Here is a 23690-nt window from a genome sequence, read left to right as displayed (position 1 = left end):
TCACAAGTGAGGTGTCTGAGGCTCCAGAGTCCGATCCGTTGCTTCACCTTGGCCAAGCGTTCTTGCCAGGACTTGAGGGCCGCTCCTTCCTTCCCGAACCAGACTCCCAGCACCTTGAGGAAATCCGGTTGAATGTTGAAGGGGAAGGGGGCGGAGGAGGCCGGCTGCCAATCCCCGAAGAGCATGGCTTCCGACTTCCTGCAGTTGACTTTGGCCCCTGAAGCCCGGCCGAACCTCTCACACGTCTGGACGAGGGCGTCGACTGAACCACGATCAGCGCAGAAGACGGTGACGTCGTCCATGTAGAGCGAGCACTTGACCTCGTGTCGTCCCGGACCCGGTGCGGTGATCCCTCTGATCTCTCCATTCTGCCGGATAGCCTCTGCGAAGAGTTCTATAACACAAACAAAAAGAAGAGGTGATAGAGGGCAGCCTTGTCTGACCCCAGAGAGGACAGGGAAGGGGTCAGTCTTCCAGCCGTTCACCAACACCGAGCTGTGGATATCAAAATACATCAGACGGACATACGAACAAAACATGTTACCCAAACCTAACCGGTGCAGAGCTCGGCCCATGAACTCGTGGGAAACCCGGTCGAAGGCCTTCTCCTGATCCAAGGAGACCAGGGCCGCGTGTGCGCGGCGGACCTTGATGTACTCGACCGTGTCCCGCACGAGAGCGAGGCTGTCTGCGATGCGACGTCCAGGGATGCCGCAGGTCTGGTCCGGGTGGATGATCCGTCCGATGACCATCTTAAGTCGTGTCGCCATCGTCTTGGCCAGGATCTTGTAGTCCACGTTGAGCAGAGTGATGGGACGCCAATTCCTCAGGTCGCACCTCTCTCCCTTCCGCTTGTACAGGATCGTGACCATTCCTTCCCTCAAAGATGGAGGCATTCTACCCTCCACCACCATCTCCTCGTACAGGTCCAACAGGTCCGGACAGATGAGGTCTCCCAGCGCTACATAGAGCTCCGCTGGAAGACCATCACTGCCCGGGGTCCTGCCGGTCCTAAAGGATTTAGCGGCAGAGAGCAATTCGCCCACCATCAGAGGTTTGTCCAAGGCTGCCGTGCCTGCAGGATCAAGATGGTTAGTGATACCTGACAGGAACTTATCAGCAGCATCGGGGTCGGTAGTCTTGTGGGAGTAGAGTTCGCTGTAGAAGTCGCTGACGACCCTCATCACGTCCTCCTTCCCACGTCGCATGTTTCCGCTCTCGTCTCGCAGCTCGTTCAGGGGCGTGTGACCGGCATGAAGTTTCCTGAAAAAGAATGAGTTACATTTCTCACCCTTCTCCAGATTCTCCACTTTGGAACGGAAGATGATTCGCTTGGACTCCTCCTCAAAGTGCCTTTTCAGGCTCTTCTTGGTCTCCTCCAGCTCCTCCCTCACGTCCCAGCCGCAGTGAAGAAGGTCCTGCAGCGACCGCAGCTCGCGCTGCAGCCCTCTGAAGTCCCTCCTCTTCTCACACTCCTGTTGTCGACCCTTGGCCTGAAAGAAACAGCGAAACTCAAGTTTAACATATTCCCACCAATCAGAGACTGTTTGGAAGCTACCCTTGTAGGACTGCCACATTGCGTAGGCTGCTCTCAGCTCCTCCACGACTTCATCCTGAGCCAGCAGAGCACAATTCAGCTTCCAGGAGCCGGGGCCGGACGGAAAACCGTCGCCGAGGACACCTTGTAAGTGAATGGCTCTGTGGTCGGAGAAGAAGCAGGAGACCATCGAGTGCCTACTCTGCCTGACTGCCCGAGAGGTGAACACAAAGTCAATCCTGGAGCGGAGTGAGCCATCGGGTCGGCTCCACGAATAGTTCGTGGAGCCTCTCCCCATGGAGCCCACCACGTCCTGAAGAGAGGCCTCGGTTACCATCTCGATGAGCAGCTTGGACGTGATGTCCAACTTGGCAGATGTGCCAGAACTACGACCGTCCTCCTCGATGGGGCAGTTGAAATCCCCGGCCATCACTAAGGTCCTGGTGGTGGCAAGCTGAAGCCGCAGGGTCTGGAAAAGCTCCAAACGCTCATTCTTCAGTGGGGACGCATACACGTTGATGAACCTGACAGGTTCCCCCGCCCAGTTGCCATCTACAACAAGAGCCCTGCCGCAGATGAGCTCCTGGACGGACTCAAGCGTGAATGCGCCCCCCCTGATCAGAATTGCGACCCCCGCAGACTTGCAGTCACCCCCACCGGACCAGTAGGATGGACCGTGGGACCACTCCCTGGCCAGATGTTTGAAGGACCTAGAGGAGGGAAGGGAACATTCCTGCAACATATAAACATCACACAACTGGGAAGTAAGGAAGGCATAAATAGTCTGACGTCTGAACTTGTCCTTGATGCTCCTGACATTAATGGAAAATAAGTTAATATTAGCCATCATGTAGGGAAAAAAGAAAAAGTTAGCGCAGGCAATACACCTTAGTTACCACTCCGGTCGGGTGGTCCCTCGTCGGTGTTGACTGCTGGTGACGGGATCACCAGCAGGCCCTCTTCCTCCATCTGGTCAAGCAGCGCGGCCTCAATCTCGGCGACCACCAGTTCCTCCTCTTCTGGCTCGGCCACCAGGGTCTCAACCATGTGCTCCATCTCTTCTGGCTCAGGGAGGGTATCCTCCTTTTCGCCTACGAAATCCAGAATCTTCTTTTTGGAGGATTCAGTAGCAGGGCTGTCCTCCACCTTCCTCTTTCCCCGGGTTGGAACTGGGGAGACAAGAAGGGGAAAATCCTCCTCGGAATAGATAGCGGCGGGTGGAGGAAAGGTTAATTCCACCGCTACCATGGTCTGGGGAGGGAGAGTGGCTACCGGGGCAGGGGAAAGGACACCTGCTGAGGAGTAGGGGAAGGAGGAAGAGGAAGTGGAATCCTCAGCAGGGGTGGCCGGGGTGGGGGGGGATTGGACGGGGGTGGCAGGGGGAGGGATCGAGAGAGGGGTGACAGAACTCTTACCCTCCTTTGACTTTTTCTTCTGCTTCGGAGCTGCTGGGACCGTCGCTGGGGCTTTGGCCACCGACTCCTTGACCGCTTTGGCCTTGGTCGTCTCGGCCTTGGCCGCTGGGGCCTTGGTCGTCGCGTCCTTGACCTTCACAGGCCTGGTCGTCGGGGCCTTGTCCTCCGTAGCTGGGGTCGTCGCAACCACCGATGCCCAGGATCTCTCACGCCTGGGGCAATCCTTGTACAGATGAGCCGCCAGCCCACACAGGTTGCAGGACGTCTTCTTCGGGCAGTCCTTCGAGCTGTGTCCCGTCACTCGACAAATCCTGCAGGCATCCTCCTTGCAGTCCTTCATCTCGTGGCCGTTCTTGCCGCATCTCCTGCAGTTCCGCGGCATGTCCGGGTAATAGATGAGGCCGTAGGAGTTGCCCAGGGAGAATGTCGGGGGCAGGTGCCGAAGTCCGTCTGAGTACGCCAGGTCCCTGTGAAGTCTAACGGTCACCGACCACTTACCTGTCCAGAAGCCGAGTCCATTCAGGATGTGAGAGGGTTCCTTCACAACCAAACAGAAGCGTCTCAGGAAGGTACAGATGTCTTGGCCTGGGGTGTGCGGGTTGCGCATGGAGACCGTGATCCTCCTTTCATCCCTCTGGATAGGGCAGCTACCTGTAAAGGCAGAGAAAGAATTATCCGGTCCTTTTGCGCTTACCATTTCCCAGAACCTCCTGCAGGTGTTCACAGTGGCGAAGGTGACGAAGAAGATCCCCGTCAAGAAGGTCTGGATGCTGAGGGTGTCCGACCTGGAGAAGCCTCGATCCAGCAGCATCTTCTGGCAGAACACGTCCGAGGACATGTCCGGCACCCTCCCATCCACTTCCTTCAGCTTCAGGGCCACCGTCTGCCGCATCCATGGCTCCAGGGCTGGAGCTTCGTGGCGGGGCTTCTGGGGTCCCTTCTGCTGGCCAGTCGTGGAGGCAGAGTCCTTGGGGTCAGAATCGGCTCCTGGCTGGGCCCTCCTGGCTGTCCCCAGCTCCAGGCTCTTCTTTTCGGCCTTCCTCGCAGCGCTTGCCATGGCTTTCCTCCTGCAGTTACTTCTTGGAGCTGGATCTGGAACTCTTCCCGGAATGGGTGGAGCTATGGAGATTCTTCTCCCGTCGTGTTCTGGACAAATTCCCCGAAAGGTCTTTGTCTCGATGATTTTCTTCCTCGAAGATTCCACAGGACAGCCCGATTCTTCTCCGAGTCTTCGTCTTCTTCTGGATTCTTTAGAGCTTCTTCCTCCCACTGATATCCGCCTTCGTTCTCTGATGTCAGCTGGGCTCCGAAGCTCTTCTCCTTCCGAGTTCGATCGCTCTCATCAAGTGTAGATCGTAGCTCTTGTGTTCTTAAAAGAACAGATACTACACTTGATCTTAGCCAAAAGGCCGAGAAGCGATAACCAGAATTGGTTTCAAACTATGGAGCCACCCAAGGATCCTGAAAAGTCCATTTGTGGAGATGAGCTCCTGGACTCCCGTTAAGAAGACATGTTGTCAACCTCTAGATCCCTTACATGCCTGCACTTTTCGGCTTGCTGCTGCTGCAATCCACGCGTTTTAGATCTGCATAACTCCACCTCTTTAAACACAGCACCTTCACCCCCTGCTGTTCCCACCCGCCTCAACACCGTTGGAAGGGAGGAGAACCAATTAAGGCGGGGGGTGGGGTGGAACGAGCAGCTGTCTACCCTTAGCAGGAGGGCTCCTGATTACATACCTCTCCTGCTGCTGCTGCTGCTGCTGGCTGTCCAGCAGCAGACTGAAGGTGGCTGCTGCTGTGCACAGGTATATAAAGGCTCAGAGCCTATTATGACACGCGCAGCCAGCGTTCCATTGCCACATTCCATCTACTGCAGGCAGGATACCTGGCTGGCTGAATGTCGCTGAGAAGCTCACAGAGACCGCCATAAGCAACAGTTTAACAGAATGCCACAGACTAATCAACCAAACTTTTTGGGTTGGGTTCTCTTTTATAGTCTGCAGGCATTAAATGAAAGAAGTCAGTGTTCCAGCAGAAGGAGACAACGTTTTAGAAAAGGCATTGTAGCAAACCAAAAAAGAAATTTTAAGCGCAGCAGAGTAACCAGCGCACATACCTGTTAGCTCAGGTGAGTTTAAAAGGCTGCTGTTGATAACAAGGGCATTTGCTAAATAGATGGTGTGTGTGCAACAATATACTGAAAGGTCAATTATATTGTGCAGCTTATCTCACCACCTGTAGTTATTTAGGTGAAAGCTCCAAAATGCTTGCCTAATATGTCTGTTTATCCAAAAGGAAGTAAAAAGGGAGAGCTAGAAAGATAGCATTGCATCACATTACATGGCAATGCAATGCACAGTTGCTGAAGTTGAACCAAAATGAGCTTGTAATCTGGCTTCTGCAACTTTGAACATGAAAAATCCAATGAGGAGAAGAAAAGCAAAGCCAAAGAGTCCATCCCAAAATCCGACAAACAAGCAAAATGAACAAAAAACATTGAATTCAATTCTTTCTGATTTTAGAAACTGCATTAAAGAAGGGGTGCACCGGTCCTGGAGATACTGCAATACCAGGTCAATGCGTGGAGTGGACAGAGCAAGCTCTTTTTCCATCTCCCTGTTCTAAAAATCCATTTAATATATGGTCCCCAGATAGGGGACGTATCAGATATTAAACTGATAAGAACAGATTTTTTGATTGAATATATCTTTTATTAGCACAAAAAATAAGTTAACAGACAGTGTACAGTGCCGCAGCCCAGTACACACAGAATTCTACATCATATTTACATAGCATGAGGATACGACGCACTAACTAGACACATCACACCCCTATGCTACACAAAACACTCAATCTGAAAGAAAAAGCATGTCAATCAATACAGTACGACGAACCGTGATAACGGATGGGGATTGGGAAAAAGGGGATGGGGAGGGGAAAATCACAGGCCCGAAGCTTTATTGAAAGACAAGACACATAAGGGGAGAGGGGGAGGAGGGGTTTAGTCCTCGTCCTCGTCCTCCGGACCGTCCATGATGGAATAGTCTCTGAGCAGGCTGTGGATCAGCCTGCGGCAGTCCTGGATGGACATCCTCTCCCTCCTCAAGATGAGCCGGTTCCTGGCGACCCAAACGGCATCCTTGAAGCAGTTCATAAGGCGCCAAGCCTCCTGGATGGCTCCGACGGTATGAACCCCAGGGAAGAGTCCGTAAAGCACAGAATGGTGCGATAGGCTCGCCCTGGGGACAGAGTTCCTCAGGTCGTCCTCAAGTGCAGTCAATAGGCGCTGTGCAAATCCGCAGTCCCAAAAAGTGTGCAAAGATGTTTCCTCCACGAAGGGGCACCTTGGGCAGTACCGGGTCTTGCACAGGTTCCGGGCATGCATGAATGACCGGACGGGCAGTCCGCCCTGAATCGCCATCCACGACAAGTCCTTGTGCCCGTTGGTCAGCCTGTCAGACGACACATTTGTCCACACAGTCTCCAGCGTGTCCTGGTGAAGTCCTGTGATGTTCTCCACGTCATCCTTGGCTCTGATTAGCTTGTGGATAGTTTTGGGCTTCCACAAGTCGGGCTTGAGTCCCTCCAGTTGATGCTCCCCCACAAATCGAACGACGTCTCCGTAGAACCATGGCGTCGTCCAGTTGTAGGGGAAGGAGCTGTCCCACTTGTCCCAGCCGAGTCGCCTCCAAAGAGGAAGCAGGAAGAAGCGAGACATGGACCTGCCCGCGGAGCCATTCTTGACTTGCAAAGTCCGGCGGACACAATCACACACAAAAGAGGATCGCAGGAGGGTGGGGATATCTGGAACGCCCTTCCCACCCTTGCGAGGCTCCTTGTACATGACGGCCCGCCTGACTCTGTCCATCTTGGATCCCCAGACAAAGTGAAACACTGTCCTGGTAATGGCCCTGCACACAGTGACGTGTGGGGGCCAGGCCTGCGCCGTGTACTGCAAGACGGGCAGGACCTCATTACGCAGGACGAGTGCCTTACCCTCACAAGTGAGGTGTCTGAGGCTCCAGAGTCCGATCCGTTGCTTCACCTTGGCCAAGCGTTCTTGCCAGGACTTGAGGGCCGCTCCTTCCTTCCCGAACCAGACTCCCAGCACCTTGAGGAAATCCGGTTGAATGTTGAAGGGGAAGGGGGCGGAGGAGGCCGGCTGCCAATCCCCGAAGAGCATGGCTTCCGACTTCCTGCAGTTGACTTTGGCCCCTGAAGCCCGGCCGAACCTCTCACACGTCTGGACGAGGGCGTCGACTGAACCACGATCAGCGCAGAAGACGGTGACGTTGTCCATGTAGAGCGAGCACTTGACCTCGTGTCGTCCCGGACCCGGTGCGGTGATCCCTCTGATCTCTCCATTCTGCCGGATAGCCTCTGCGAAGAGTTCTATAACACAAACAAAAAGAAGAGGTGATAGAGGGCAGCCTTGTCTGACCCCAGAGAGGACAGGGAAGGGGTCAGTCTTCCAGCCGTTCACCAACACCGAGCTGTGGATATCAAAATACATCAGACGGACATACGAACAAAACATGTTACCCAAACCTAACCGGTGCAGAGCTCGGCCCATGAACTCGTGGGAAACCCGGTCGAAGGCCTTCTCCTGATCCAAGGAGACCAGGGCCGCGTGTGCGCGGCGGACCTTGATGTACTCGACCGTGTCCCGCACGAGAGCGAGGCTGTCTGCGATGCGACGTCCAGGGATGCCGCAGGTCTGGTCCGGGTGGATGATCCGTCCGATGACCATCTTAAGTCGTGTCGCCATCGTCTTGGCCAGGATCTTGTAGTCCACGTTGAGCAGAGTGATGGGACGCCAATTCCTCAGGTCGCACCTCTCTCCCTTCCGCTTGTACAGGATCGTGACCATTCCTTCCCTCAAAGATGGAGGCATTCTACCCTCCACCACCATCTCCTCGTACAGGTCCAACAGGTCCGGACAGATGAGGTCTCCCAGCGCTACATAGAGCTCCGCTGGAAGACCATCACTGCCCGGGGTCCTGCCGGTCCTAAAGGATTTAGCGGCAGAGAGCAATTCGCCCACCATCAGAGGTTTGTCCAAGGCTGCCGTGCCTGCAGGATCAAGATGGTTAGTGATACCTGACAGGAACTTATCAGCAGCATCGGGGTCGGTAGTCTTGTGGGAGTAGAGTTCGCTGTAGAAGTCGCTGACGACCCTCATCACGTCCTCCTTCCCACGTCGCATGTTTCCGCTCTCGTCTCGCAGCTCGTTCAGGGGCGTGTGACCGGCATGAAGTTTCCTGAAAAAGAATGAGTTACATTTCTCACCCTTCTCCAGATTCTCCACTTTGGAACGGAAGATGATTCGCTTGGACTCCTCCTCAAAGTGCCTTTTCAGGCTCTTCTTGGTCTCCTCCAGCTCCTCCCTCACGTCCCAGCCGCAGTGAAGAAGGTCCTGCAGCGACCGCAGCTCGCGCTGCAGCCCTCTGAAGTCCCTCCTCTTCTCACACTCCTGTTGTCGACCCTTGGCCTGAAAGAAACAGCGAAACTCAAGTTTAACATATTCCCACCAATCAGAGACTGTTTGGAAGCTACCCTTGTAGGACTGCCACATTGCGTAGGCTGCTCTCAGCTCCTCCACGACTTCATCCTGAGCCAGCAGAGCACAATTCAGCTTCCAGGAGCCGGGGCCGGACGGAAAACCGTCGCCGAGGACACCTTGTAAGTGAATGGCTCTGTGGTCGGAGAAGAAGCAGGAGACCATCGAGTGCCTACTCTGCCTGACTGCCCGAGAGGTGAACACAAAGTCAATCCTGGAGCGGAGTGAGCCATCGGGTCGGCTCCACGAATAGTTCGTGGAGCCTCTCCCCATGGAGCCCACCACGTCCTGAAGAGAGGCCTCGGTTACCATCTCGATGAGCAGCTTGGACGTGATGTCCAACTTGGCAGATGTGCCAGAACTACGACCGTCCTCCTCGATGGGGCAGTTGAAATCCCCGGCCATCACTAAGGTCCTGGTGGTGGCAAGCTGAAGCCGCAGGGTCTGGAAAAGCTCCAAACGCTCATTCTTCAGTGGGGACGCATACACGTTGATGAACCTGACAGGTTCCCCCGCCCAGTTGCCATCTACAACAAGAGCCCTGCCGCAGATGAGCTCCTGGACGGACTCAAGCGTGAATGCGCCCCCCCTGATCAGAATTGCGACCCCCGCAGACTTGCAGTCACCCCCACCGGACCAGTAGGATGGACCGTGGGACCACTCCCTGGCCAGATGTTTGAAGGACCTAGAGGAGGGAAGGGAACATTCCTGCAACATATAAACATCACACAACTGGGAAGTAAGGAAGGCATAAATAGTCTGACGTCTGAACTTGTCCTTGATGCTCCTGACATTAATGGAAAATAAGTTAATATTAGCCATCATGTAGGGAAAAAAGAAAAAGTTAGCGCAGGCAATACACCTTAGTTACCACTCCGGTCGGGTGGTCCCTCGTCGGTGTTGACTGCTGGTGACGGGATCACCAGCAGGCCCTCTTCCTCCATCTGGTCAAGCAGCGCGGCCTCAATCTCGGCGACCACCAGTTCCTCCTCTTCTGGCTCGGCCACCAGGGTCTCAACCATGTGCTCCATCTCTTCTGGCTCAGGGAGGGTATCCTCCTTTTCGCCTACGAAATCCAGAATCTTCTTTTTGGAGGATTCAGTAGCAGGGCTGTCCTCCACCTTCCTCTTTCCCCGGGTTGGAACTGGGGAGACAAGAAGGGGAAAATCCTCCTCGGAATAGATAGCGGCGGGTGGAGGAAAGGTTAATTCCACCGCTACCATGGTCTGGGGAGGGAGAGTGGCTGCCGGGGCAGGGGAAAGGACACCTGCTGAGGAGTAGGGGAAGGAGGAAGAGGAAGTGGAATCCTCAGCAGGGGTGGCCGGGGTGGGGGGGGATTGGACGGGGGTGGCAGGGGGAGGGATCGAGAGAGGGGTGACAGAACTCTTACCCTCCTTTGACTTTTTCTTCTGCTTCGGAGCTGCTGGGACCGTCGCTGGGGCTTTGGCCACCGACTCCTTGACCGCTTTGGCCTTGGTCGTCTCGGCCTTGGCCGCTGGGGCCTTGGTCGTCGCGTCCTTGACCTTCACAGGCCTGGTCGTCGGGGCCTTGTCCTCCGTAGCTGGGGTCGTCGCAACCACCGATGCCCAGGATCTCTCACGCCTGGGGCAATCCTTGTACAGATGAGCCGCCAGCCCACACAGGTTGCAGGACGTCTTCTTCGGGCAGTCCTTCGAGCTGTGTCCCGTCACTCGACAAATCCTGCAGGCATCCTCCTTGCAGTCCTTCATCTCGTGGCCGTTCTTGCCGCATCTCCTGCAGTTCCGCGGCATGTCCGGGTAATAGATGAGGCCGTAGGAGTTGCCCAGGGAGAATGTCGGGGGCAGGTGCCGAAGTCCGTCTGAGTACGCCAGGTCCCTGTGAAGTCTAACGGTCACCGACCACTTACCTGTCCAGAAGCCGAGTCCATTCAGGATGTGAGAGGGTTCCTTCACAACCAAACAGAAGCGTCTCAGGAAGGTACAGATGTCTTGGCCTGGGGTGTGCGGGTTGCGCATGGAGACCGTGATCCTCCTTTCATCCCTCTGGATAGGGCAGCTACCTGTAAAGGCAGAGAAAGAATTATCCGGTCCTTTTGCGCTTACCATTTCCCAGAACCTCCTGCAGGTGTTCACAGTGGCGAAGGTGACGAAGAAGATCCCCGTCAAGAAGGTCTGGATGCTGAGGGTGTCCGACCTGGAGAAGCCTCGATCCAGCAGCATCTTCTGGCAGAACACGTCCGAGGACATGTCCGGCACCCTCCCATCCACTTCCTTCAGCTTCAGGGCCACCGTCTGCCGCATCCATGGCTCGAGGGCTGGAGCTTCGTGGCGGGGCTTCTGGGGTCCCTTCTGCTGGCCAGTCGTGGAGGCAGAGTCCTTGGGGTCAGAATCGGCTCCTGGCTGGGCCCTCCTGGCTGTCCCCAGCTCCAGGCTCTTCTTTTCGGCCTTCCTCGCAGCGCTTGCCATGGCTTTCCTCCTGCAGTTACTTCTTGGAGCTGGATCTGGAACTCTTCCCGGAATGGGTGGAGCTATGGAGATTCTTCTCCCGTCGTGTTCTGGACAAATTCCCCGAAAGGTCTTTGTCTCGATGATTTTCTTCCTCGAAGATTCCACAGGACAGCCCGATTCTTCTCCGAGTCTTCGTCTTCTTCTGGATTCTTTAGAGCTTCTTCCTCCCACTGATATCCGCCTTCGTTCTCTGATGTCAGCTGGGCTCCGAAGCTCTTCTCCTTCCGAGTTCGATCGCTCTCATCAAGTGTAGATCGTAGCTCTTGTGTTCTTAAAAGAACAGATACTACACTTGATCTTAGCCAAAAGGCCGAGAAGCGATAACCAGAATTGGTTTCAAACTACGGAGCCACCCAAGGATCCTGAAAAGTCCATTTGTGGAGATGAGCTCCTGGACTCCCGTTAAGAAGACATGTTGTCAACCTCTAGATCCCTTACATGCCTGCACTTTTCGGCTTGCTGCTGCTGCAATCCACGCGTTTTAGATCTGCATAACTCCACCTCTTTAAACACAGCACCTTCACCCCCTGCTGTTCCCACCCGCCTCAACACCGTTGGAAGGGAGGAGAACCAATTAAGGCGGGGGGTGGGGTGGAACGAGCAGCTGTCTACCCTTAGCAGGAGGGCTCCTGATTACATACCTCTCCTGCTGCTGCTGCTGCTGCTGGCTGTCCAGCAGCAGACTGAAGGTGGCTGCTGCTGTGCACAGGTATATAAAGGCTCAGAGCCTATTATGACACGCGCAGCCAGCGTTCCATTGCCACATTCCATCTACTGCAGGCAGGATACCTGGCTGGCTGAATGTCGCTGAGAAGCTCACAGAGACCGCCATAAGCAACAGTTTAACAGAATGCCACAGACTAATCAACCAAACTTTTTGGGTTGGGTTCTCTTTTATAGTCTGCAGGCATTAAATGAAAGAAGTCAGTGTTCCAGCAGAAGGAGACAACGTTTTAGAAAAGGCATTGTAGCAAACCAAAAAAGAAATTTTAAGCGCAGCAGAGTAACCAGCGCACATACCTGTTAGCTCAGGTGAGTTTAAAAGGCTGCTGTTGATAACAAGGGCATTTGCTAAATAGATGGTGTGTGTGCAACAATATACTGAAAGGTCAATTATATTGTGCAGCTTATCTCACCACCTGTAGTTATTTAGGTGAAAGCTCCAAAATGCTTGCCTAATATGTCTGTTTATCCAAAAGGAAGTAAAAAGGGAGAGCTAGAAAGATAGCATTGCATCACATTACATGGCAATGCAATGCACAGTTGCTGAAGTTGAACCAAAATGAGCTTGTAATCTGGCTTCTGCAACTTTGAACATGAAAAATCCAATGAGGAGAAGAAAAGCAAAGCCAAAGAGTCCATCCCAAAATCCGACAAACAAGCAAAATGAACAAAAAACATTGAATTCAATTCTTTCTGATTTTAGAAACTGCATTAAAGAAGGGGTGCACCGGTCCTGGAGATACTGCAATACCAGGTCAATGCGTGGAGTGGACAGAGCAAGCTCTTTTTCCATCTCCCTGTTCTAAAAATCCATTTAATATATGGTCCCCAGATAGGGGACGTATCAGATATTAAACTGATAAGAACAGATACTACACTTGATCTTAGCCAAAAGGCCGAGAAGCGATAACCAGAATTGGTTTCAAACTACGGAGCCACCCAAGGATCCTGAAAAGTCCATTTGTGGAGATGAGCTCCTGGACTCCCGTTAAGAAGACATGTTGTCAACCTCTAGATCCCTTACATGCCTGCACTTTTCGGCTTGCTGCTGCTGCAATCCACGCGTTTTAGATCTGCATAACTCCACCTCTTTAAACACAGCACCTTCACCCCCTGCTGTTCCCACCCGCCTCAACACCGTTGGAAGGGAGGAGAACCAATTAAGACGGGGGGTGGGGTGGAACGAGCAGCTGTCTACCCTTAGCAGGAGGGCTCCTGATTACATACCTCTCCTGCTGCTGCTGCTGCTGGCTGTCCAGCAGCAGACTGAAGGTGGCTGCTGCTGTGCACAGGTATATAAAGGCTCAGAGCCTATTATGACACGCGCAGCCAGCGTTCCATTGCCACATTCCATCTACTGCAGGCAGGATACCTGGCTGGCTGAATGTCGCTGAGAAGCTCACAGAGACCGCCATAAGCAACAGTTTAACAGAATGCCACAGACTAATCAACCAAACTTTTTGGGTTGGGTTCTCTTTTATAGTCTGCAGGCATTAAATGAAAGAAGTCAGTGTTCCAGCAGAAGGAGACAACGTTTCAGAAAAGGCATTGTAGCAAACCAAAAAAGAAATTTTAAGCGCAGCAGAGTAACCAGCGCACATACCTGTTAGCTCAGGTGAGTTTAAAAGGCTGCTGTTGATAACAAGGGCATTTGCTAAATAGATGGTGTGTGTGCAACAATATACTGAAAGGTCAATTATATTGTGCAGCTTATCTCACCACCTGTAGTTATTTAGGTGAAAGCTCCAAAATGCTTGCCTAATATGTCTGTTTATCCAAAAGGAAGTAAAAAGGGAGAGCTAGAAAGATAGCATTGCATCACATTACATGGCAATGCAATGCACAGTTGCTGAAGTTGAACCAAAATGAGCTTGTAATCTGGCTTCTGCAACTTTGAACATGAAAAATCCAATGAGGAGAAGAAAAGCAAAGCCAAAGAGTCCATCCCAAAATCCGACAAACAAGCAAAATGAACAAAAAACATTGAATTCAATTCTTTCTGATTTTAGAAACTGCATTAAAGAAGGGGTGCACCGGTCCTGGAGATACTGCAATACCAGGTCAATGCGTGGAGTGGACAGAGCAAGCTCTTTTTCCATCTCCCTGTTCTAAAAATCCATTTAATATATGGTCCCCAGATAGGGGACGTATCAGATATTAAACTGATAAGAACAGATACTACACTTGATCTTAGCCAAAAGGCCGAGAAGCGATAACCAGAATTGGTTTCAAACTACGGAGCCACCCAAGGATCCTGAAAAGTCCATTTGTGGAGATGAGCTCCTGGACTCCCGTTAAGAAGACATGTTGTCAACCTCTAGATCCCTTACATGCCTGCACTTTTCAGCTTGCTGCTGCTGCAATCCACGCGTTTTAGATCTGCATAACTCCACCTCTTTAAACACAGCACCTTCACCCCCTGCTGTTCCCACCCGCCTCAACACCGTTGGAAGGGAGGAGAACCAATTAAGGCGGGGGGTGGGGTGGAACGAGCAGCTGTCTACCCTTAGCAGGAGGGCTCCTGATTACATACCTCTCCTGCTGCTGCTGCTGCTGGCTGTCCAGCAGCAGACTGAAGGTGGCTGCTGCTGTGCACAGGTATATAAAGGCTCAGAGCCTATTATGACACGCGCAGCCAGCGTTCCATTGCCACATTCCATCTACTGCAGGCAGGATACCTGGCTGGCTGAATGTCGCTGAGAAGCTCACAGAGACCGCCATAAGCAACAGTTTAACAGAATGCCACAGACTAATCAACCAAACTTTTTGGGTTGGGTTCTCTTTTATAGTCTGCAGGCATTAAATGAAAGAAGTCAGTGTTCCAGCAGAAGGAGACAACGTTTCAGAAAAGGCATTGTAGCAAACCAAAAAAGAAATTTTAAGCGCAGCAGAGTAACCAGCGCACATACCTGTTAGCTCAGGTGAGTTTAAAAGGCTGCTGTTGATAACAAGGGCATTTGCTAAATAGATGGTGTGTGTGCAACAATATACTGAAAGGTCAATTATATTGTGCAGCTTATCTCACCACCTGTAGTTATTTAGGTGAAAGCTCCAAAATGCTTGCCTAATATGTCTGTTTATCCAAAAGGAAGTAAAAAGGGAGAGCTAGAAAGATAGCATTGCATCACATTACATGGCAATGCAATGCACAGTTGCTGAAGTTGAACCAAAATGAGCTTGTAATCTGGCTTCTGCAACTTTGAACATGAAAAATCCAATGAGGAGAAGAAAAGCAAAGCCAAAGAGTCCATCCCAAAATCCGACAAACAAGCAAAATGAACAAAAAACATTGAATTCAATTCTTTCTGATTTTAGAAACTGCATTAAAGAAGGGGTGCACCGGTCCTGGAGATACTGCAATACCAGGTCAATGCGTGGAGTGGACAGAGCAAGCTCTTTTTCCATCTCCCTGTTCTAAAAATCCATTTAATATATGGTCCCCAGATAGGGGACGTATCAGATATTAAACTGATAAGAACAGATACTACACTTGATCTTAGCCAAAAGGCCGAGAAGCGATAACCAGAATTGGTTTCAAACTACGGAGCCACCCAAGGATCCTGAAAAGTCCATTTGTGGAGATGAGCTCCTGGACTCCCGTTAAGAAGACATGTTGTCAACCTCTAGATCCCTTACATGCCTGCACTTTTCGGCTTGCTGCTGCTGCAATCCACGCGTTTTAGATCTGCATAACTCCACCTCTTTAAACACAGCACCTTCACCCCCTGCTGTTCCCACCCGCCTCAACACCGTTGGAAGGGAGGAGAACCAATTAAGGCGGGGGGTGGGGTGGAACGAGCAGCTGTCTACCCTTAGCAGGAGGGCTCCTGATTACATACCTCTCCTGCTGCTGCTGCTGGCTGTCCAGCAGCAGACTGAAGGTGGCTGCTGCTGTGCACAGGTATATAAAGGCTCAGAGCCTATTATGACACGCGCAGCCAGCGTTCCATTGCCACATTCCATCTACTGCAGGCAGGATACCTGGCTGGCTGAATGTCGCTGAGAAGCTCACAGAGACCGCCATAAGCAACAGTTTAACAGAATGCCACAGACTAATCAACCAAACTTTTTGGGTTGGGTTCTCTTTTATAGTCTGCAGGCATTAAATGAAAGAAGTCAGTGTTCCAGCAGAAGGAGACAACGTTTCAGAAAAGGCATTGTAGCAAACCAAAAAAGAAATTTTAAGCACAGCAGAGTAACCAGCGCACATACCTGTTAGCTCAGGTGAGTTTAAAAGGCTGCTGTTGATAACAAGGGCATTTGCTAAATAGATGGTGTGTGTGCAACAATATACTGAAAGGTCAATTATATTGTGCAGCTTATCTCACCACCTGTAGTTATTTAGGTGAAAGCTCCAAAATGCTTGCCTAATATGTCTGTTTATCCAAAAGGAAGTAAAAAGGGAGAGCTAGAAAGATAGCATTGCATCACATTACATGGCAATGCAATGCACAGTTGCTGAAGTTGAACCAAAATGAGCTTGTAATCTGGCTTCTGCAACTTTGAACATGAAAAATCCAATGAGGAGAAGAAAAGCAAAGCCAAAGAGTCCATCCCAAAATCCGACAAACAAGCAAAATGAACAAAAAACATTGAATTCAATTCTTTCTGATTTTAGAAACTGCATTAAAGAAGGGGTGCACCGGTCCTGGAGATACTGCAATACCAGGTCAATGCGTGGAGTGGACAGAGCAAGCTCTTTTTCCATCTCCCTGTTCTAAAAATCCATTTAATATATGGTCCCCAGATAGGGGACGTATCAGATATTAAACTGATAAGAACAGATACTACACTTGATCTTAGCCAAAAGGCCGAGAAGCGATAACCAGAATTGGTTTCAAACTACGGAGCCACCCAAGGATCCTGAAAAGTCCATTTGTGGAGATGAGCTCCTGGACTCCCGTTAAGAAGACATGTTGTCAACCTCTAGATCCCTTACATGCCTGCACTTTTCGGCTTGCTGCTGCTGCAATCCACGCGTTTTAGATCTGCATAACTCCACCTCTTTAAACACAGCACCTTCACCCCCTGCTGTTCCCACCCGCCTCAACACCGTTGGAAGGGAGGAGAACCAATTAAGGCGGGGGGTGGGGTGGAACGAGCAGCTGTCTACCCTTAGCAGGAGGGCTCCTGATTACATACCTCTCCTGCTGCTGCTGCTGCTGGCTGTCCAGCAGCAGACTGAAGGTGGCTGCTGCTGTGCACAGGTATATAAAGGCTCAGAGCCTATTATGACACGCGCAGCCAGCGTTCCATTGCCACATTCCATCTACTGCAGGCAGGATACCTGGCTGGCTGAATGTCGCTGAGAAGCTCACAGAGACCGCCATAAGCAACAGTTTAACAGAATGCCACAGACTAATCAACCAAACTTTTTGGGTTGGGTTCTCTTTTATAGTCTGCAGGCATTAAATGAAAGAAGTCAGTGTTCCAGCAGAAGGAGACAACGTTTCAGAAAAGGCATTGTAGCAAACCAAAAAAGAAATTTTAAGCGCAGCAGAGTAACCAGCGCACATACCTGTTAGCTCAGGTGAGTTTAAAAGGCTGCTGTTGATAACAAGGGCATTTGCTAAATAGATGGTGTGTGTGCAACAATATACTGAAAGGTCAATTATATTGTGCAGCTTATCTCACCACCTGTAGTTATTTAGGTGAAAGCTCCAAAATGCTTGCCTAATATGTCTGTTTATCCAAAAGGAAGTAAAAAGGGAGAGCTAGAAAGATAGCATTGCATCACATTACATGGCAATGCAATGCACAGTTGCTGAAGTTGAACCAAAATGAGCTTGTAATCTGGCTTCTGCAACTTTGAACATGAAAAATCCAATGAGGAGAAGAAAAGCAAAGCCAAAGAGTCCATCCCAAAATCCGACAAACAAGCAAAATGAACAAAAAACATTGAATTCAATTCTTTCTGATTTTAGAAACTGCATTAAAGAAGGGGTGCACCGGTCCTGGAGATACTGCAATACCAGGTCAATGCGTGGAGTGGACAGAGCAAGCTCTTTTTCCATCTCCCTGTTCTAAAAATCCATTTAATATATGGTCCCCAGATAGGGGACGTATCAGATATTAAACTGATAAGAACAGATACTACACTTGATCTTAGCCAAAAGGCCGAGAAGCGATAACCAGAATTGGTTTCAAACTACGGAGCCACCCAAGGATCCTGAAAAGTCCATTTGTGGAGATGAGCTCCTGGACTCCCGTTAAGAAGACATGTTGTCAACCTCTAGATCCCTTACATGCCTGCACTTTTCGGCTTGCTGCTGCTGCAATCCACGCGTTTTAGATCTGCATAACTCCACCTCTTTAAACACAGCACCTTCACCCCCTGCTGTTCCCACCCGCCTCAACACCGTTGGAAGGGAGGAGAACCAATTAAGGCGGGGGGTGGGGTGGAACGAGCAGCTGTCTACCCTTAGCAGGAGGGCTCCTGATTACATACCTCTCCTGCTGCTGCTGCTGCTGGCTGTCCAGCAGCAGACTGAAGGTGGCTGCTGCTGTGCACAGGTATATAAAGGCTCAGAGCCTATTATGACACGCGCAGCCAGCGTTCCATTGCCACATTCCATCTACTGCAGGCAGGATACCTGGCTGGCTGAATGTCGCTGAGAAGCTCACAGAGACCGCCATAAGCAACAGTTTAACAGAATGCCACAGACTAATCAACCAAACTTTTTGGGTTGGGTTCTCTTTTATAGTCTGCAGGCATTAAATGAAAGAAGTCAGTGTTCCAGCAGAAGGAGACAACGTTTCAGAAAAGGCATTGTAGCAAACCAAAAAAGAAATTTTAAGCGCAGCAGAGTAACCAGCGCACATACCTGTTAGCTCAGGTGAGTTTAAAAGGCTGCTGTTGATAACAAGGGCATTTGCTAAATAGATGGTGTGTGTGCAACAATATACTGAAAGGTCAATTATATTGTGCAGCTTATCTCACCACCTGTAGTTATTTAGGTGAAAGCTCCAAAATGCTTGCCTAATATGTCTGTTTATCCAAAAGGAAGTAAAAAGGGAGAGCTAGAAAGATAGCATTGCATCACATTACATGGCAATGCAATGCACAGTTGCTGAAGTTGAACCAAAATGAGCTTGTAATCTGGCTTCTGCAACTTTGAACATGAAAAATCCAATGAGGAGAAGAAAAGCAAAGCCAAAGAGTCCATCCCAAAATCCGACAAACAAGCAAAATGAACAAAAAACATTGAATTCAATTCTTTCTGATTTTAGAAACTGCATTAAAGAAGGGGTGCACCGGTCCTGGAGATACTGCAATACCAGGTCAATACGTGGAGTGGACAGAGCAAGCTCTTTTTCCATCTCCCTGTTCTAAAAATCCATTTAATATATGGTCCCCAGATAGGGGACGTATCAGATATTAAACTGATAAGAACAGATACTACACTTGATCTTAGCCAAAAGGCCGAGAAGCGATAACCAGAATTGGTTTCAAACTACGGAGCCACCCAAGGATCCTGAAAAGTCCATTTGTGGAGATGAGCTCCTGGACTCCCGTTAAGAAGACATGTTGTCAACCTCTAGATCCCTTACATGCCTGCACTTTTCGGCTTGCTGCTGCTGCAATCCACGCGTTTTAGATCTGCATAACTCCACCTCTTTAAACACAGCACCTTCACCCCCTGCTGTTCCCACCCGCCTCAACACCGTTGGAAGGGAGGAGAACCAATTAAGGCGGGGGGTGGGGTGGAACGAGCAGCTGTCTACCCTTAGCAGGAGGGCTCCTGATTACATACCTCTCCTGCTGCTGCTGCTGCTGGCTGTCCAGCAGCAGACTGAAGGTGGCTGCTGCTGTGCACAGGTATATAAAGGCTCAGAGCCTATTATGACACGCGCAGCCAGCGTTCCATTGCCACATTCCATCTACTGCAGGCAGGATACCTGGCTGGCTGAATGTCGCTGAGAAGCTCACAGAGACCGCCATAAGCAACAGTTTAACAGAATGCCACAGACTAATCAACCAAACTTTTTGGGTTGGGTTCTCTTTTATAGTCTGCAGGCATTAAATGAAAGAAGTCAGTGTTCCAGCAGAAGGAGACAACGTTTCAGAAAAGGCATTGTAGCAAACCAAAAAAGAAATTTTAAGCGCAGCAGAGTAACCAGCGCACATACCTGTTAGCTCAGGTGAGTTTAAAAGGCTGCTGTTGATAACAAGGGCATTTGCTAAATAGATGGTGTGTGTGCAACAATATACTGAAAGGTCAATTATATTGTGCAGCTTATCTCACCACCTGTAGTTATTTAGGTGAAAGCTCCAAAATGCTTGCCTAATATGTCTGTTTATCCAAAAGGAAGTAAAAAGGGAGAGCTAGAAAGATAGCATTGCATCACATTACATGGCAATGCAATGCACAGTTGCTGAAGTTGAACCAAAATGAGCTTGTAATCTGGCTTCTGCAACTTTGAACATGAAAAATCCAATGAGGAGAAGAAAAGCAAAGCCAAAGAGTCCATCCCAAAATCCGACAAACAAGCAAAATGAACAAAAAACATTGAATTCAATTCTTTCTGATTTTAGAAACTGCATTAAAGAAGGGGTGCACCGGTCCTGGAGATACTGCAATACCAGGTCAATGCGTGGAGTGGACAGAGCAAGCTCTTTTTCCATCTCCCTGTTCTAAAAATCCATTTAATATATGGTCCCCAGATAGGGGACGTATCAGATATTAAACTGATAAGAACAGATACTACACTTGATCTTAGCCAAAAGGCCGAGAAGCGATAACCAGAATTGGTTTCAAACTACGGAGCCACCCAAGGATCCTGAAAAGTCCATTTGTGGAGATGAGCTCCTGGACTCCCGTTAAGAAGACATGTTGTCAACCTCTAGATCCCTTACATGCCTGCACTTTTCGGCTTGCTGCTGCTGCAATCCACGCGTTTTAGATCTGCATAACTCCACCTCTTTAAACACAGCACCTTCACCCCCTGCTGTTCCCACCCGCCTCAACACCGTTGGAAGGGAGGAGAACCAATTAAGGCGGGGGGTGGGGTGGAACGAGCAGCTGTCTACCCTTAGCAGGAGGGCTCCTGATTACATACCTCTCCTGCTGCTGCTGCTGCTGGCTGTCCAGCAGCAGACTGAAGGTGGCTGCTGCTGTGCACAGGTATATAAAGGCTCAGAGCCTATTATGACACGCGCAGCCAGCGTTCCATTGCCACATTCCATCTACTGCAGGCAGGATACCTGGCTGGCTGAATGTCGCTGAGAAGCTCACAGAGACCGCCATAAGCAACAGTTTAACAGAATGCCACAGACTAATCAACCAAACTTTTTGGGTTGGGTTCTCTTTTATAGTCTGCAGGCATTAAATGAAAGAAGTCAGTGTTCCAGCAGAAGGAGACAACGTTTCAGAAAAGGCATTGTAGCAAACCAAAAAAGAAATTTTAAGCGCAGCAGAGTAACCAGCGCACATACCTGTTAGCTCAGGTGAGTTTAAAAGGCTGCTGTTGATAACAAGGGCATTTGCTAAATAGATGGTGTGTGTGCAACAATATACTGAAAGGTCAATTATATTGTGCAGCTTATCTCACCACCTGTAGTTATTTAGGTGAAAGCTCCAAAATGCTTGCCTAATATGTCTGTTTATCCAAAAGGAAGTAAAAAGGGAGAGCTAGAAAGATAGCATTGCATCACATTACATGGCAATGCAATGCACAGTTGCTGAAGTTGAACCAAAATGAGCTTGTAATCTGGCTTCTGCAACTTTGAACATGAAAAATCCAATGAGGAGAAGAAAAGCAAAGCCAAAGAGTCCATCCCAAAATCCGACAAACAAGCAAAATGAACAAAAAACATTGAATTCAATTCTTTCTGATTTTAGAAACTGCATTAAAGAAGGGGTGCACCGGTCCTGGAGATACTGCAATACCAGGTCAATGCGTGGAGTGGACAGAGCAAGCTCTTTTTCCATCTCCCTGTTCTAAAAATCCATTTAATATATGGTCCCCAGATAGGGGACGTATCAGATATTAAACCGATAAGAACAGATTTTTTTTTTTTTTTATCGAAAGCCCGAATTCGTGTACAAAACCCGAGTGCGCTTAAAAAAGTGACAAGTGCCACAAAAAAAGTGCACTAGGATGCTGGTCTTCTTGAAACCCTCTCCAAAAGGAGAAGGGTCCCCCAAATCATTCCCCGTCCCTCCGAGCCAAAAGGCCACAGCGAGGAACAGGGACAAAAAGCCACCTCCAGCCGAAGCCAGAGGCGACCCAATCTTACCCCCAGCACCTGCCCGAGTTCTCACCCGAGCAAGGCACTGGGAGCCAAAGACTGTGCTTCCCTCCCGGAAGAGGGGAGCCAACAACGCTCTCCTCCCAAAAGAGGAGAGCCAGGGGGGTTCAGGGGGGAGCGGAACCTGATGGCCACACACTCCCCCCCTAGACCTGCCAAGAGAGGAACCCGTAAGGGAACCGCATCCCGACAAAATCCTAGTAGGACGTGACACACGTGAATAAGTGGACACACAGTGACAAAGAAATTAAATAAATAGTGAAGGTTTCACAGTATAATACTGCCCGGACCTTCGACCGGGAATTGAAAAATTCCCCATCCTAAGGCCAGAAGGCCCGGAATAAGGGTGTGTGCGAAGAAAGAAAATTTGAAGTGCTTGTGCAAATGTGCCATAAACTCAAGTGGGGTTCCCAATCCCAGTGAGTTAAGGCACCCCAGGGTCACCACTCCTGGGGCACTTCACACTTCGGGCTTTCGATCTTCCCCGGCCCAATGGCGTCGATCCTGGGGGGCCATGCTTTCCACCAGATGACTATATTAGCCACCTGGCGTACTAACAAGCGCCTAAACCCCAGTGTGCATAATGTATCAATCTACTAGGGCGGCCAACATCCAAAACCGCCTTTTCGAAAGATACTACACTTGATCTTAGCCAAAAGGCCGAGAAGCGATAAGAACAGATACTACACTTGATCTTAGCCAAAAGGCCGAGAAGCGATAACCAGAATTGGTTTCAAACTACGGAGCCACCCAAGGATCCTGAAAAGTCCATTTGTGGAGATGAGCTCCTGGACTCCCGTTAAGAAGACATGTTGTCAACCTCTAGATCCCTTACATGCCTGCACTTTTCGGCTTGCTGCTGCTGCAATCCACGCGTTTTAGATCTGCATAACTCCACCTCTTTAAACACAGCACCTTCACCCCCTGCTGTTCCCACCCGCCTCAACACCGTTGGAAGGGAGGAGAACCAATTAAGGCGGGGGGTGGGGTGGAACGAGCAGCTGTCTACCCTTAGCAGGAGGGCTCCTGATTACATACCTCTCCTGCTGCTGCTGCTGCTGGCTGTCCAGCAGCAGACTGAAGGTGGCTGCTGCTGTGCACAGGTATATAAAGGCTCAGAGCCTATTATGACACGCGCAGCCAGCGTTCCATTGCCACATTCCATCTACTGCAGGCAGGATACCTGGCTGGCTGAATGTCGCTGAGAAGCTCACAGAGACCGCCATAAGCAACAGTTTAACAGAATGCCACAGACTAATCAACCAAACTTTTTGGGTTGGGTTCTCTTTTATAGTCTGCAGGCATTAAATGAAAGAAGTCAGTGTTCCAGCAGAAGGAGACAACGTTTCAGAAAAGGCATTGTAGCAAACCAAAAAAGAAATTTTAAGCGCAGCAGAGTAACCAGCGCACATACCTGTTAGCTCAGGTGAGTTTAAAAGGCTGCTGTTGATAACAAGGGCATTTGCTAAATAGATGGTGTGTGTGCAACAATATACTGAAAGGTCAATTATATTGTGCAGCTTATCTCACCACCTGTAGTTATTTAGGTGAAAGCTCCAAAATGCTTGCCTAATATGTCTGTTTATCCAAAAGGAAGTAAAAAGGGAGAGCTAGAAAGATAGCATTGCATCACATTACATGGCAATGCAATGCACAGTTGCTGAAGTTGAACCAAAATGAGCTTGTAATCTGGCTTCTGCAACTTTGAACA

At 50.1% G+C, this 23690-nt stretch overlaps 9 non-coding genes and 3 pseudogenes across 9 annotated transcripts; all 12 read right to left on the bottom strand.

Moving 5' to 3' along the window:
- Nucleotides 1-4293: 4293 nt before the first annotated feature.
- On the bottom strand, nucleotides 4294-4373 carry LOC141178014 (U2 spliceosomal RNA; annotated as a pseudogene).
- A 1118-nt stretch (nucleotides 4374-5491) lies between these two features.
- On the bottom strand, nucleotides 5492-5684 carry LOC141177705 (U2 spliceosomal RNA). The gene has a single exon (XR_012254275.1). It is a non-coding gene; the product is annotated as a U2 spliceosomal RNA (small nuclear RNA).
- Nucleotides 5685-11246: 5562 nt separating this feature from the next.
- Nucleotides 11247-11326, bottom strand: LOC141178013 (U2 spliceosomal RNA; annotated as a pseudogene).
- Nucleotides 11327-12444: 1118 nt separating this feature from the next.
- Nucleotides 12445-12635, bottom strand: LOC141177306 (U2 spliceosomal RNA). The gene has a single exon (XR_012253913.1). It is a non-coding gene; the product is annotated as a U2 spliceosomal RNA (small nuclear RNA).
- Nucleotides 12636-13750: 1115 nt separating this feature from the next.
- Nucleotides 13751-13941, bottom strand: LOC141177305 (U2 spliceosomal RNA). The gene has a single exon (XR_012253912.1). It is a non-coding gene; the product is annotated as a U2 spliceosomal RNA (small nuclear RNA).
- A 1115-nt stretch (nucleotides 13942-15056) lies between these two features.
- Nucleotides 15057-15247, bottom strand: LOC141177304 (U2 spliceosomal RNA). The gene has a single exon (XR_012253911.1). It is a non-coding gene; the product is annotated as a U2 spliceosomal RNA (small nuclear RNA).
- Nucleotides 15248-16359: 1112 nt separating this feature from the next.
- Nucleotides 16360-16550, bottom strand: LOC141177303 (U2 spliceosomal RNA). The gene has a single exon (XR_012253910.1). It is a non-coding gene; the product is annotated as a U2 spliceosomal RNA (small nuclear RNA).
- Nucleotides 16551-17665: 1115 nt separating this feature from the next.
- Nucleotides 17666-17856, bottom strand: LOC141177301 (U2 spliceosomal RNA). Its single transcript, XR_012253909.1, has one exon. It is a non-coding gene; the product is annotated as a U2 spliceosomal RNA (small nuclear RNA).
- A 1115-nt stretch (nucleotides 17857-18971) lies between these two features.
- Nucleotides 18972-19162, bottom strand: LOC141177411 (U2 spliceosomal RNA). Its single transcript, XR_012254008.1, has one exon. It is a non-coding gene; the product is annotated as a U2 spliceosomal RNA (small nuclear RNA).
- A 1115-nt stretch (nucleotides 19163-20277) lies between these two features.
- LOC141177300 (U2 spliceosomal RNA) lies at nucleotides 20278-20468 on the bottom strand. Its single transcript, XR_012253908.1, has one exon. It is a non-coding gene; the product is annotated as a U2 spliceosomal RNA (small nuclear RNA).
- Nucleotides 20469-21583: 1115 nt separating this feature from the next.
- On the bottom strand, nucleotides 21584-21770 carry LOC141177982 (U2 spliceosomal RNA). Its single transcript, XR_012254464.1, has one exon. It is a non-coding gene; the product is annotated as a U2 spliceosomal RNA (small nuclear RNA).
- An 837-nt stretch (nucleotides 21771-22607) lies between these two features.
- Nucleotides 22608-22698, bottom strand: LOC141178008 (U2 spliceosomal RNA; annotated as a pseudogene).
- Nucleotides 22699-23690: the final 992 nt, after the last annotated feature.

The sequence above is a fragment of the Phyllobates terribilis genome, unplaced genomic scaffold (assembly GCF_046119375.1).
Source record: "Phyllobates terribilis strain yellow unplaced genomic scaffold, ASM4611937v1 Scaffold_27__1_contigs__length_16484149, whole genome shotgun sequence".
NCBI lineage: Eukaryota > Metazoa > Chordata > Amphibia > Anura > Dendrobatidae > Phyllobates > Phyllobates terribilis.
The sequence above is the reverse complement of the archived record's forward strand: the minus strand, read 5'-3'. Positions and strand labels throughout refer to the sequence as shown.